This window comes from Rattus norvegicus, chromosome 5 (assembly GCF_021556685.1).
Source record: "Rattus norvegicus strain SHRSP/BbbUtx chromosome 5, alternate assembly SHRSP_T2T, whole genome shotgun sequence".
NCBI lineage: Eukaryota > Metazoa > Chordata > Mammalia > Rodentia > Muridae > Rattus > Rattus norvegicus.
Genome location: NC_141538.1, coordinates 83,038,802 through 83,054,734, shown reverse-complemented (window position 1 = coordinate 83,054,734; position 15,933 = coordinate 83,038,802). Strand labels below are relative to the sequence as shown.

Below are 15,933 nucleotides of genomic sequence, written 5' to 3'. Positions count from 1 at the left end.
ACTTAAGCTTGTCTTTGATCCAATAAGGGTCCTTCTGGAGCCAGCCTCACTCTCTGCTCTGCTGTGTAAGGAGTGAACGAATTGTAAAACAACTTCACTCTTGGACTCCGGGGAGGATGGGGAAATTCCCCTGGAAGCCCAAAGTGAACAGAAGCCAAACACTGGGCTTTTTCTGAGCAAATATTTTGAGAGAAACCAAAGTGATGATGATGTGGAAGGCTGCGTGGGGCTGTCCCCTCACACAGACGCAAGTCGATGAAAACAGGGATTCACACAGATGAATCATTACCAGTATTCTCCTGCGAGCCTTCGCCAGTGGCAACACCATAAATACCAGCTCAAAAAAAAAAAAAATGCTGACAACTGTTCTAGAAATTGCTTCTGAAATTGGGGAAAGGAGAGATTGGAGTGTGGAAACTCGGAATTCTTGCCCCCCTGCCTTTGGTGAGAAATGTCTTACTCTTCAGAAGTGTGGGTAGGTAGTTCTAAAGCTTGAATGAGCTGTCTGTACAATTCCATAACTTCTTCTCTTACTTGGTGGGATGGGGAGTATTGTTTCTCCATGATTTGTGTGTGCCCTTTGACAACAAGAAAAAGGATGGTTGTGGAAGAGAGGGAACTTGCCTCTGGTCAGGAGATGGGAAGAAGAGGAAAGCTGTCTGGTGTTGTGTTTTACAGAAAATCAAGTGATTATAAGACTTTAAAGCACACTGTGAGCTCTTCAGTGTTTTGGCCATGAGAATGTACACATGAAAATCATATACAGGAGGGAGGACAAAAATCAGGTAAATCTAAGCAATGTATAGCGTCCATTTCAGTGTCCTGGCCTCAAGGAAACTACTGGTAAAACAGCACACATGAGGAACTAGGCAAAGGATGCTTGATTCACTCTGTTAATTCTATTTTGTAAAACAAACATCGGCCCCTAAGAATGCCCATGACCCTTAGCCATTAAAACCCAGTCCTTAAGCCTTGGTCAACTACTCATCGAATTTTCTGTCTCTACAGATGTAACCATATTGGAAATTTCATACAACCATACAAGTGGGATCATCAAATACACAGTCCTTTATGACTGGCTTCTTTTACCTTCTTTTAGCCATGATAGAGTACATCAAATACTTCATTTCTGCACATTACAATGCAGCTATTTATTGTACAAATAAACCATATTCTGTTCATCTGTTTGCCATTTGGTGGGCATCCATGTTTTTCTCTTTGGGGTATATGCTAAATTATGCCACTAAGAACATTCATGAACAGTGTGTGTGTGTGTGTGTGTGTGTGTGTGTGTGTGTGTGTGTGTGTGTGTGTGTGTGGTGTGTTAGAGGGGGGGAACAGGAGGTGTCTTGGGAGTAGAACTTCTGAGTTCTTGACAGTAACTGTTTAACCCTTGAAAAATGCCATAATGTTTTCTAAACATCTTCACCATTTTATACCCCAACAGTAGTAGAAATAAATATTTTTATTTCTTCACATCATCATCAACAGTTAACTTTATCTGCCTTTTTATTATAACCATTTGAGTGAATGCTAGGGGATTTTAATGTGCGCTTCCTACGTGGCTAATGAAGTTGAGCACCTTCTCTTATGCTCATGGCTCATTTTTTTATTTTGTGGGAGAAATAATCCAAATAATCCTTGTCCACTTTTACTTGTATTATCCATCTTTTCGTTAATGTCTATTATTTCTTATAATTATTTGTGAGCCGAAAATGATCTCAGTGAAGACTTTAATTTGAATTATAGCATTATTTTAAAATACTTGAAGTAGAAGGGAGTCCAGGGAAAAAATACTAAATCATTTTTCACCGAAGAAGATATACCATTGGCTCTAAACACATGAAAATAATGTTCAACATCGTTAGCCATAGGAAATTCAAGCTTATCAGCAGTAAAGTATAATTACCCATCAATCAAAACAGCTAAAGTAAAAGTTAATGAAAAAGAAAGGCAAACGGTGGTAGGCCACAGAAAAGCAGGGTCATTTGCACATTGCTAGCAAAGATGGAAAATAGTACAGCTACTCTGCAGAATGGTTTATCAGAATATTTTTTTAAAAATCAAAATGTACGGGTTGGGGATTTAGCTCAGCGGTAAAGCCCTTGCCTAGGGAGACCAAGGCCCTGGGTTCGGTCCCCAGCTCCGAAGGAAAAAAAAAATCAAAATGTACGACTGCCATCCGATGCAGAATTATCCTCTTTGGTCCCTGAGAATTCCATACTTCTGGCTGTACGGGAACCGTTCTGTCATTGTTCAGAGAAGCCTTATTCCCAGGAACCAATGTGTGCCTTGTTTTTCTCATCACTGTGACCAAGCACCTGACAGAAGCAACTTAAAGGAAGAGACATTTGTTTGGGCTTGTGATTCCAGCCCATCGTGATTGGGAAGGCATGGCAAGGCCTAGAGCATGCAGATGGGAAAAGGGATGCTGCCTTTAAAGACAGCCTCACTATGCACTTTTGCACCAAAATATCCACAACTTTCCAAACAGTACCTCCAGCTGGGGATACAGAACTTACACTCATGAGTATATGGAGGACAATGTGCATGTGAGCCATGGCAACCCTGCATCAGAAATCCTCACATGTTCTTATAGAAATGGTTGTGCGTGGTGGTTGCTAACATCATAGAATACTATATAGAATGAGTAAGTGTAAAAGATTACCACTGCATGCATACCTAAGAAATGAAGCAGAGTTAGAAACAGTGAATCACAAAAGGATATATGCTGTGTGCAGCAAAATTACAGAAAGTGGGTAAGTGCTCGCCAAACTCACACATTTGCCAAAGAGACTGGGAGAAAGAGTTGAATGTGACTGTCACATAAGGAAACAGAACTATGGCAAGGTCCTGCACCTTGAATGTCAGCACCTAGGCCTCATAACTTCATAACATGCTAAAAAGCTATAAATGTAGAGATGTACCAGATCCCTTGTATTATTTCTAAAAGCATACAAATCTACAACTATATCAAAATAAAAGTTTCAGAGCTTGTGACATGGCTCAGAAAGTAAAGTCATTGCCCCCAAGAATGATGACACAAGTTCCCTCCCCAGAATCCACGAGGTAGAAGAAAAGATTGCACCCATGAAGGCTCTTATCTGGCCTCCATGGTCTGCCCATACCTCCCAGCTATACAGAAACAAAGAAACAAATACATGTTAGTTTTGACAGAAAAACAAGTAGTATATTTTTGACTATGTACAACTCTACCTATTGTTTTTTCTTTTTCCTTATTTTTTTCTCATACAATACATCTCAACTACATCCTTCCTCCCCTCTTCTCCTTCCAGTCTCCCATCCTTCTTCCCCTTCGTCTCCAGATCCACTATGCCTCCATTTCTCTTCAAAAGAGAGCAGGCCTCTAATACCAGAGCCAGACTAGGCAACCATGTAAAAGGAAAAGGCTCCCAGGAGTAGGCAAAAGAGTTTGAGACAGCCCCACTCTCACTGTTAGGAGTCCCCCCAAGAACACCAACCTAAATAACTACAGCACATATGCAGAGGTTCCAGTGCAGACCCACGCAGGCTCCATGCTTGCTGCTTCAACCTCCGTGAGCCCCTATGAGCTTCACATCACTGATTCTGTCAGCTCTCCAAATGAACAGTCATCCTGGAGGTGTGTTAACACAGTCAGTTCTCAACTGTAAAATGGGAATACCCCTATTTCCATAGTTACACTAGGAGAAATAAAATATGATGCAATCTTAACAAGGAAACCCAACTATTCCTATAACTAATTCTCTGGCATCTTCAGTCTCCCAGTCCCTTAGCAAATTTCCCAAAACCTGAGAGGTACAGTCATCATTTGACTTCACATGGCTGCTGTGTGAAAAGCAGCCAAGCTGCTGTTGAGGAAGCAGATGGCCCCTGTGAAGGGCTCTAGGCTTAGGACAGCCCACCCTGGAAGCACATCCAAAGCTCTGTGGGCTTCTACAGACTAGATGTGGAAGAATCTTCCCTGGTTGTTGAGCTACTCCTTGTCTAAAGCTACATTTCCATGACAAACAGGACTTCCAGCCAAGGCTGATGTAAGGACCACATATATCACCACTCTGTTTCCTTACCCTGTCATGCTGATGCGAGTTCCATTAATTCTGCTGATTTCACATAAAGAAGAATTGTCACTTTCTTACCACCCCCTACCCATAAAATCAGTTCTTTTCTTCATATTTGTTGAAGGAAACAGGCAAAGATAAACATGTCCTCATATCTCAACATCTATAAAAGCAGCATGCTTCTTACAATCAATGGCGCATGATGACTTGATTAAGTATAATTATTTATCTTTCTTAATGGAATATGCAATCATGATGTTTTTGTAATCAGTGACATTTTAGGTTCTAGTAAATATGGAATGTCATTTCTTTAAAAATGAAAAAGCCAGCTTTGCTTATTAGTAATAGAAGGCACCATTTAAATAAGTACCTTTTGTTAAATTACATTTTAATTGAATTTTCAACATAATTAAATTTTAGTAAGAGTGTACTGCCTGCAAACAATTTCGCTCAGAGCCCCATTCTTATCTAATGCAAAAAAAAAAAAAAAAAAAAAGAATTCAGCTAGCAAAACAGGTTGTGGTGGTTTATGAATAACAAGCTGTGAGAGCATGCGGTTACAGGCACTAAATAACTGCAGGATACTAGCAGTGTTGCCCGTGAAGCACATTGAACCTTCTGTGTCCATAGAAAGTGGCTTATTTTAAACCATGGCCAAAGGTCAATGGGGAGCATTCACAGGGAATTCGCTGATCGCTGTTTCCAGTGACAGCGAATCGGAGACAGATATACAGACCACCCCTAGGAGAAGATAAGAATAGGGTGGCTTCACCCAGAGACGGGTGAGGCAGCAGTTAGAATGTAAACAGTCTTAGGAAGTTGAGTGACGAATAGGAAAACAAACGTAGTATCTATCAATCCATTATCTAGTAATCTAGGTAAATGTAAAGCTTATCCACATTGGACCATGCGCATTGGTTAAAATGTAGACATTGTTTTGATAACATTGCTTTGAGAAGAGACCAAAAGTTTAAGGAAGAAATATTATTTTAAAATGAATATAAAACAAAACTATTTGGACCAATAATAACAACACCCTTTTATGGGGTATATGAATAACACAACTATTTATCCATATAAAATAGAAATACAAGTAGAAACTTCCCAGGAGACTTTCAAGGGTCAGATAATAAGTACTCAATACTGATAATTGTTTGCTTTTCAGAAAATATGAAAGGCTGAATCAGGTATCTTCAAAGTCCCAAGTACTGAATTCCCAGTGGCCTCCCCTGAGAGAATATCACTCTCTTATCCCTTCTCCCCTCTATAAGCATCTCAGGTCACTCACACCCTCAGTCACTGGAAACCTAAAAGACTTTCCTGAAACTGATTCGCAGATCCTAGGGCAGAGTTGCTTAGTAACTGAGTGATGCCGGCCCATTATATAGATGGGATGGTACAGCCACAGAGACCCAGTGGAAACATATATCTCCATAACTAGAACCAGGCTATTTCCCTTCTGTGTGTGAGTATGCATTCTTCCCCTACCCACTATGGACAATAATGAACCTCATTTGACTTGCCAAATAAATCAATACCAAGCAATATTTAGAGTTTCTATCTTTGATGGGCCAGATACGTGCATCTATAGTGCTATCCAACAGGCACAGAGAGGATGGAGTTATTGAAGGCCTAGAAATTACTATGAAGGCAAGGAGTTTCTTCACTGACAAAGTGAAAACAGAAACATCCCATTATATCATTCCCAGCATGCCTATTCCTGAAGATGTGTTGTTCCCCGAAAGCTTAGTGACAGAAGGTCAAGCCTATGGCTGCCGAGAATCTTAGGATCCTCACAGGATAGGGCACAGGAGTCAGATGGTGTAACAGAGGTGGTACCCAGGTATAGGAAGGGACAAACACCACCTCTGTGAGAATTATCCCATATTCCCAAAGCATATGCCATTTTTACTTTTATAGAGCTGATGGAACACTCGGCAGGCGCTGTAATGCAGGAAACTCCATCTGCAGTGCATGTAACCTGAGCAGGTCGTCATACTCCACAGGAGTATGAAAGGGATAAGTCACCAACATTGTGTTGAGGTCAAACTGATTTAAGTTTGAGTCCTAATCCTGACAGGAATTAACTAAAATCATGAGGTTGATCCTCTTAGATGGTGCTTAGAATAGCGCAGAATGTATGTAGTTCATGCTCTGTTCTGTGAAAATGAACTATGGCAGGGATAAGGAAAGAGATGAACATGATGATGACCCAATGGTTATGATAACAACAAAGGAGGATGAGAAGAAGGGGGCAGGAAAGGGAGGAACACAAAGACAAAGAAGATAGATGGAAGAAGAAAAATAAAAGATGGTACTGGCAAATGAGAGGATATCTTCAAAAAGGAAGAACATTGGCTATGCTACAAGGAGAAGCATGATTCTGGGAATTGGGGTTTACTAAAGACTAAGAGCCACTGCATCTACTCAGAGAACTCAGACAAAAGCTCTAGAGACATGGTCAGAATGCTCTTCCAAGACAAGACTCTTGTCTGCTTTCTTGTTTGTCCTATGTTGAGCACTACTAAAACCAACAATAAAAAGAAGATATTAAGAAACCCATTGCTGGGGGCTGGGGATTTAGCTCAGTGGTAGAGCGCTTACCTAGGAAGTGCAAGGCCCTGGGTTCGGTCCCCAGCTCCGGAAAAAAAAAAAAAAAAAAAGAAACCCATTGCTACCACCATACCAAGTGTTCTCAAAGACCTGGGCATGAATCAGAGCCATGTATTCCCTCAGGATAGGTTATGGGAGAGTAAGAAGGGGAAGAATTTCAGGAGGCTATCTAAAAGGAAAAAAAGACAACTGACCTATATTCTAAATGAGCTTTGATCAGAGACCTTAGTCCTCAGCAAAAGAGGGCACTTCTGCCAGTAACACCTAGGAAGAGAGAACAGATGCTTTGGATCTAGGGATCTAAAAGAAAGCTCAAAACACAAGTCAAAATAAAGCACTGATTCTAGGCATCTGTAGCAGAAAATAGCATCATTTAAACCAAGACTTGGAATGACTATCCCCTACTGTCCTGCCTATTCTTTCTTCTGCTCAGAATAGTCCTGAAAGTCTATCCTTTAGTCTTGGAAATGTCAGGCATCAGGAAGTTCCACTAGAAGCAAGTTTCCTTCCAAAATGAAAATCTAGGCAGGTAGCCAAAAGAGAAGGGAAAAATAGGATGAAATGGAGAAGCAAAGGAAATATAAAGGAAATAGGCCTTCAGCTATAGTCTGAGCAGACAGCAGTTAACCACCCAGCTTGCTCTGATTAAATGCTTACAGTCTTACCGCAAGTTGAGATCCTTGCAACTAGAAACAGTCCCGAGAGTCAGTTCTGGACAATGTTGAGTTTTAGGCAAAGCCCTGTGAGTCCCAGGGTCCCCTACAGGAAGTAGAAAAGGTTTTCATAGTTCAAAATTTGGGCCACTGTGCATCAAGCATTCACTAAGCCACATCAAAGTCTAGGGTGAGTTGCTAGGTCTGTGCTGAAAGTCCTCAAGAGCCACAGCTCAGGAGGGGAGGAAGAGGCTCCCAGTGCTGCCTCCTGCTCCCCAGGGGGACCAGGTACTTTCCTAAAAAGAATGCATCACTTGGTTCTTCCTGTGCTTTTACTGTAAACTCTTGGTTTATCATGCACCTTGGAGGAAAGACAGAATAGAGACAGAAGCAGGAACAGAGGAAGGCAGATGACTTGAGTTGAGAAAAGACACAGCACGTAAGTAGCCACAGATATTTATACATTGAGAGCTGTGAGTGACAGGTCTGTGGTTGAAAGGCATAGATGAAGGGTTAACTAGAGAAAGTTGCTTTTCCATCTGTGGTCTAGGAATCCAAGAGGGCCAAGATGAAAACATCAGCCATCTGATGCTTTTCATTGCGCCTTTTCTAGAACACTAGTGTAGACACTTTTCTTGAATCGCTGTAGAGTAAATACAAAGCCTCAGAGCAAGGGAGACTCAGAAAGAAAGGAGAAGGGTTATAGGTTCTGAGGCCCATGGATGCTTACAGAATAGTGGCATATTTTGATGTTATCCATGTACCAAAACAGAATGAAAAGAACAGACGTTTCCCTTGCTATCTTCCCACCAGGCAGAAGAGGCACTTGCTTAGCTTTATCCATTTTGTGGTAGAATAGAAAATGGGTTAACAGTGCTTAAGAAATAACCCAGTCAGTGATCGTGATGAACAAGGTACAGTGGCAATCAGCTATGGCATTCTGGTCTTCAGGTGAATCTGTGTTCACCAGAGGAAGAAATGACATCATACACAAAGGTGATCAAGATCTCAGTGCCGAGAGGCCAACATGATTCAAGAAAGCCAGTCCTATGACAAGCTTGGCTTGTCAGGGACATTTGTGGAAAAATTACTTAGAAGACAATGACAGCTTGGAATGAAACTCTAAAATCTAGGAGCCTGGCCCTGCAAGCACTGGACCCAGAAGAGCTACATAAGGGGAAAGAGGCCCTAACTGCTGGTTGAAACCCTTGGGTCCTGATATGTGAAAATCTTACTGCTTCACTTCCTATTTGTGAGTTTATGAAGACCCGCACCCAAAACTGTGAGCAAAGCAATACTCATCTAATCCATACATTATAAAGTACAGGACCCTAGGCAAGTTTAGGGAACATGGGCCAGCATAGCCCTAGTAACCATCCACTGGCTTAACAAGTCTTCCAGGTCATTCCTCCAGAGAATGAAAAGGAGCTAAAAGACACAAGCGCTCCCCAGGACAGAGTTTGCATCTGGCACTTGCTTTTGTTGTTGTTGTTGTTGTTGTTGGTGGTGGTGGTGGTGGTGGTGGTGGTGGTGGTGGTGGTGGTGGTGGTGGTTTGGTTTGGTTTGGTTTGGTTTGGGGTTTTTATTGTTGTTGGTTGGTTGGTTTGGTTTGGTTTGGTTTGGTTTGGTTTGGTTTGGTTTGGTTTGGTTTGGTTCGATTTACCCACTTCTCATTCTTACTGAGTAGTGAGAGGGTAGGCCATTTCCTAAATTCTATTCTATATGAAAAACCCCCAGGAAGTGACACACAGAACTTTATCTTGTCTCTAGAGTGTGGTGATTTCTAACTTGAACAAATAAAAGGATACCGGTGTCTACTGGACCCCTTAATCACAGCTTACTGCTGGATATAATGACATGCACTATAATTCCAGCACTTGGAATCCAGAAACAAGTGGATCTGGGGGTAAAGGTCATCCTGGGCTCCATAGCAAAGCCTCATTTTAATAAGTAATCTCAACTAATTTTCCTTTCACTAGTCCCTAGAGTGACCATGAGTAGACACATTAGTATGTCTCTACACCATGTTCACCTTTCTTGTGGGGATGAGCTACAGATTTATCTTCATTGCTACCTATACCAACAGATGCAGTTTGGTCTTCCTTACTGCCGTAAAGAATGCTGTCACGTTTTAACTACCCATCCCTGCGCTTTAAGGCTTTTCTAGGGTAGAAAAGCAATACAAGATGAACACAGAAAACTTGGAACTGACAAAAAAAGGAATTGGTTTTGAAAGGCTATCTATTGTGCAGAACACCACTTGGGCTGCAGTGCACAGGTTGGATAGGTAGAGCAGAAACAAGACAACGAGAGAATCTGGGTGGAGATAAAACTGGTCCAGACACATGAATGATGCCTGGAAGCTGGGTTCTAAAGCCCCAGTTGCTCTAATTGTGAACACCAAGCTTTCAGTCATGATGTCATATAGCATATTGCCAGCAAGGTCCTTGTGAAGACACAAGGTAAGTCTTTGTTGAGGGGGTGGACCTAAAGAACATGCCAGTCAGCATTCTATTTTGACTTGGAAAAATTGTATCACTTGTATCATGCATTCCAGTGAGCTCCTTGCATTACACAAACACAAATTATGGCTTCAGTAGGACTAAGGGAGCCAGAAGCAGAGCCTTACATTATAGCATTCAGACCAACATTCCAGAGACTGCTGGCCTACAAAGCAGTTCCCCAAGAGAAGGCCTACTTTAAAGAAGGAATAAAAGCTATGTTTGTTTATTTTGGTAAATTTTCATGCATCAAGCATTAAGTCATTAAGTTATCACTGGATGATGACACTCTGGGACACCAACATATAAATAGGTACAGAGAAAACAAAATATTTATATGGAAACTGCCTGACACACAAGTCACTCACTTCCATGCACTTCTGTACAGTTAAGCCTCCTGTGTAGTTGAGCATAAATGGGCTCTCTCATGGGAAACACATAAAGCAATATGTTAAAGCACCCATACTTCCTCTCCTTTTCTCACAGAAGTTATATTATTATTTTTATTTTTGCTTGTTTGTTCCTTATTAATATATATTCATGTATAAAATGATGAGCTTAATTACATTTTTATCCAAGCAAAGCTACCATGTACTTTGACTTATTTCATCATATATATACACACAACCTCACTTGTTCTTGCAGTGTCCTAACGGTGCTCTTCTCCTCCTCTAAAGTCTCCCTTTTAGTTTCATGTCATAGTTCATATATGTGATATATTTATGATGTACATAAAATATATACATCCATATATATAAAATATCCATAACTTGTTTGCTTTATTAAGATAGTAAACAGTTGCACCCATTTTCCAGCAAGTATCATATCATTCTTGTCTCTTTTGTGCTTGCCTTCTTTCCTTCTCGTTCCCCACCCTTCTGCCATCTGTAGCACACCAAATGAAAGAAGAGCAGTGTGAAACGGCACACCAGTGCTGTTCTGCTCCTCTGAGGTGAATCTGTAAATCCACACAATGAGGCAGAAGGAAACTTGTGCAGGGAGTGTCAATTCTTGCTCTGCTACTGAGCTCCAGTCCCTGGGTCAAATGATCTTAGCTTGTGGGACCTGTGAATGGATGCGAGCTGATTTACACCAGTGCTGCTCTGAGGGGTAAATGAGCTCATTAGAAATGGCGCTCATAGCATAAACAAACAAATGCCTGATGCGAAGGTCAAGGATGTGTTTGTCTGTCTACTCCTCTCATTTCCTTTCATTTTCCCCACACCGCCCTAAAAACGCAGTTTGAGGATTACATGCTACAGCTAGTGGGCAGCTGTGGCAATCTCTCCTAAACATTTCTCCTAGGTATGTGCTCAGGAATCATATCTGCCCACCCACACAAGCCTGGGGGGGGCACCATAATGCAACTTGAGAGCCTCCAGCTAGGTGCCTGGTGCTGAGCCCGACCAACACAAGATGGAGATCCCCAAATACCAATGTCTCCACCTCAAGCAATCCAATCTCAATGAGTATAGCAGCCTGCCTTGCATGTGGGTTAGTCCTACTAATCTATGTTAATATTCTTCTGCTCCCATAATACCATGCGTTCCAGCTATTTTCCAAGCATGGGTATAGCTAATATCCCTTTTGTTCTTAGAACAAATACATAAGGTTTACCGTTCAATGTCAAGTGCCTCACCTTCACAGGTGAAGAAGCATCAATTAAGAAGGGAAGCATTTTGTTCATGATCACAAAAATAGTACATGGAGTAGAAGCCAAGTCCAGAGGGTTCATCATGCAGTTAGCCTACTGGATCAAGGACAGACAGCTCAGATATTCTTCCATGCCCCAGAGTATCAAACTGCACAACTTATTTTAGTGCCTAGATATTACTTTCTGTCATGTTTACTGAGCCATGATATGACGGTTCACGCATCTTATTTTATTCCTGGGTTATATGTTAGTAATGATAAGATTATTGAATAAAATTTGATTTTATAAAAAGGATAAGTATAATTTGTATGGCTCATATTTCCAATCAAGACTCAGCACAGAGAATGTGCACCCAATTCTTCAGAACTTTTCCTAGAGCTTGCTTGAACTGTGCAGAAAGTAGGGGCTTCTTGGGACTGTCTTTCACTTCCCTTGGAAATTCCTTTAAGCTAACCCTCTAGATCTCCTGGCGTGTCCTAGTATTGAAGTATACAAACATATGGTTTCATCTGATAATGTTAATAAACAGAAATAGATGTTCATTGAGAGAAAATAATTTAAACATGCCAAAGTATAAAGCAGAATTACTCATAATCCCATTGTCTGTTTGTTTACACATGTAAGTATGGGCACAGGTGTGTGTGTGTGTGTGTGTGTGTGTGTGTGTGTGTGTGTGTGTGTGATTTCCTTTTTCCCTGTGCTTGTGATACTGGTAAAAAGCCTACTGTTCATACTCACATTCCATGACCAGGTTGATGATAAACCCTTTCTCCTTAGACAATGCAGTATGACGGTATTGTGCCTGGGAATTTTATTTGTACTAATAAAAAAACTGATATTTCAAATTTTCTTCCTGTTCTTTATGTGAGCCTCAATGGGTACATGATTTGATGATGGTGACCTTTTCTTTTTTTTTTAAAGTAGACAGGGCCTGTAGGCTACCGACAGGACAAAAAACAAACAAAAAACCACCCTCTGCTTATAGGGAAAATCCAGTTTTAACAGGCAGATCAAACAACTCCTTGACTCTTAATGTGTGTAAGAAAGGTGAAGTCACAATGATGTTTATGGGATTGGTGGTGTAGATTCAAGTGTTTTGGGCCAGTCTCTGTGCTCTACTTTTTTAGGACTACTAGTGACCAGGAGACTAGAGTCTAATGAATTGTTCAGTTAATATATATTTGACAAGGAAGAAGGGTTCCCTGCTGAGAAATCTCCTCTCTTAAGAAGGATGATACAAACTGAGCTGAGCATCCAATCTCCTGAAGCAAAGTAAAGAGGCTCCCATGAAACATTTTAAGTCAACAATTTTTTTGCAAATATATATATGAAAGACAAATGCTTAAGTCACAGTGGGCTCAGTTTCTAATCCTGACCACTGAATGTGAAAGGTGTTATTACCACTCACGCTAGATCCAGAACAAGAACCCAAAGGCAGATGATTTCTCAACAAGCTAAAGAGAACATGAGATCTATGACTCTTCCTTGGAAGGAAATGGCCACTGTACATATAGATCAAGATGTATTCGAGATGTACTATTTTTTGCTAATATGGCAGTGTGAGGGTCTTTGTATAGATGTATTTGTAAGAGAGAGAGGAAAGAGAGGTGGAGACAGGAAGACAGGTGGTACTCTCATACTGTACTTCTACAGGGAACACACACACATACACACACAAACATACACACAAACACACAGACACACACACACACACACACACACACACACACACACACACACACACACTGGCCACCAAACTTGACAATCATCAGACTGGAGGAGGAGACCTTGACAGCCCCCAAAGAGACATTTGTCAATACTCGCTAGCACTTTTGTGGTCTCAATTAGAAGATGGTGCTACTAGTGTGTTGTAGGTAGAGTTAAGATGTTGTTCAAAATGTGACAATGTTCAAGGCAGTCCCCACTCTCCCAGCATCAAAACATTGTCCAGCCCTAGGAATAAATAGTACCAAGCTAGAAACTTCTGATGTATAAGACAATGAATATTCACACCTTGATATATATTTGAGAAAGAAAAGGAGAGACAGAAAGATACAGGGCATCCAACCAATTTGATAAAGAGGCCTGGGAACCAGCCATACTGTTCTTGTTAGTCATAATCTCAATGGTTTGACAATGAGGCAAAGAATTTGCCTGCAGCAGTAAGTATGTTGAATAGCCATAGAGTTACATTACTGTTTGATATCCTTCTGTTTTTTTTTTAACTAATTCTGTATTTTTCCACAGGCAGAACATTTTTAATTTTCTCATGTCATCAGCAATTAAAAACAAAACACTTCTAAAACTAGAACTGTGTGAACACCAGATCATTCATTTAAACATTCAGACACAAAACAACACAATAACAGACAGGAGTAAAAGTATGTTACAGAACATGCTGTAAGTGTTGAGGTATGCTGCAAAATTGGCTTCCAGAAAGATTCCTCGATATCCACTTCTACCAGCAGAGTTGAAGAGATCAAATTTAATAGAATCAGTCCAAAAACTCAATCCCTCCCACCCTTCTTCTGAAGGCAGTGTCTGTTCAGAAACATTCTGCCACTCTGAGTACCCCATCCTTCCAGATTCCAGACCACTTCATGAAGATGTTGAATGGAACTGGAAGGTGAGAAAGTAATTGTGTCTCCAGTGATGCCTTTAAAATATGACTGCTTGGGGCTGGCAAGATGGCTCAGGGGTTGAGGACTGACTGCTCTTTCAGAGGTTCTGATTTCAGTTCTCAACAATCACATGGTGGCTCACAATCATTTGTAATGGGATCCAATTCCCTCTTCTGGTGTGTCTGAAGAGAGCTTCAGTGTACTAGTATACATGAAATAAATAAGTCTTTAAAAAAAACCTCATTTAAAATATGACTGTTTAGTCTTACTTTGCATTAGTGCATGTGCTCTACCAACCCCACCGGTTAAAATGGGAAAAGTGGCAGTCAAGGAGAAAGCCATAGGGAGTCTGGGGAAAGTTGAAGCCAGATCCAAATCTTTTATCCTGCACTATGTTAGCAGACAAAATAAAGATTAGAGAACAAACTGAACATATGGCCTTTCTACAGACAAGGAAATTGGACTCAGGGAGTTAAGTTGCAGAACTGGTGCCAACAGATCTATGTGACTTGGCTGGTCGTTAGGGACATTTAGTTAATCTTTGAGAAGCCAGAAAATTAAGATTCTTGGATTGCTTATTCATAGAAAGCCCCAGAGGGAAAAATGAGATTATCTTTTATTTTAGCTCTATCTAAGTTAGTCAGGGGCCCTTTAAAATAGTTTACGCTACATACAAAAATAGCTGAAGCTCCAGCAGACCCAGCCTAAAGCACTAATGTGCCACGGGATAGGCACATGCCACTATAGCTGCTAAATGCTGGAGACATAGGTAATTCAAATTGAGATGTACCAGGAGTATCAGCTTCAAGTGCTTACTTTATAAAATATCTCACTAATCATGTTTACACTGATGATATGATTGAGTCCAGTAAAGTGGATTAATTAGCAGGAAAAGCATGATTTCACAGGCTTGTTCTTTGCTGCCCTTACTATGGCAACTGGATAATTTTACATTTCTATGTGGGTCAAAGCATGTTTTCCTCAGATCAGGTTGGGCTGGGATACTTTCTAACTCTTTGAGGCATCTCTCAATGGGCGAAATCTTACACAGTGAGAATAATTTCTCACCTGCTCTTCCAAACTACCGACCCCACCTAGAAGCAGGGTTACCAGTCTATAAGAAGACCCCTGTTGCAGGCTTCTCGGTCACCAAAATACCCCTACCTTGTAGGGGTGATGGAGCTCTAGTTTCAGCCTTGCAATTTAACAGCCAAAACAATGGCCCTATTTCCCAATGGCTGCTTAGATGAGGCTGTGTGACAGCTCTGGCTGATGGGTTGTGAATGAAGGGCTGTGTAGGCTGTGTATTTAACTACTAGGGATGGTATGTTTTTCTTGGCTCTTCATGCCTTCCTGCCTTTTGAAAAATCATGGAAGGCTCCTAAATTTCTTAGAGTAGAAACACTTGTTGTCTTCCTGGAGCTCTACACAAGCAATGACGTTTCTATCCTATTTAAGTCACTGTTTCGTGGACCCAAGTTAGCCTTAATCACTTTGATACTGGAAGTCATCTCTACTTAATACACCCACCCTTTTATGTAGCTCTAGGAATCAAACTCACACATACTAGGAAAATGTTCTGTGACTGAGATGTCCATCCTTCCTGTTCAACAGGCTTACATTAAGCAACATCAAAAAAAGGGGGGGGGGGGTTAGGAAGCAACCAAATTTAGACAGTAATTAAGCATGAGAGCTGGGTCTTAAACCCAGAGCACATATTTCTCCTTCCATACCATGCAGGACACTCAGTTAGCTTATCTAATTTACAGTGTATAAAAATACATTCCAGATGATAAGGGCATGAATAAACTATTCCCCCCTGAATTCCAG

The 15,933-nt window shown here is 41.0% G+C and overlaps 1 long non-coding RNA gene across 1 annotated transcript in view; it reads right to left on the bottom strand.

Annotated features, from left to right (window-relative positions):
• Positions 1-7,435, bottom strand: part of LOC148005849 (uncharacterized) — an 85,716-nt gene extending 78,281 nt beyond the window's left edge. The window contains exon 1 of the long non-coding RNA XR_015620943.1: positions 7,340-7,435. This is a non-coding gene — a long non-coding RNA (uncharacterized LOC148005849). The remainder of the gene's footprint in view (positions 1-7,339) is intronic.
• Positions 7,436-15,933: the final 8,498 nt, after the last annotated feature.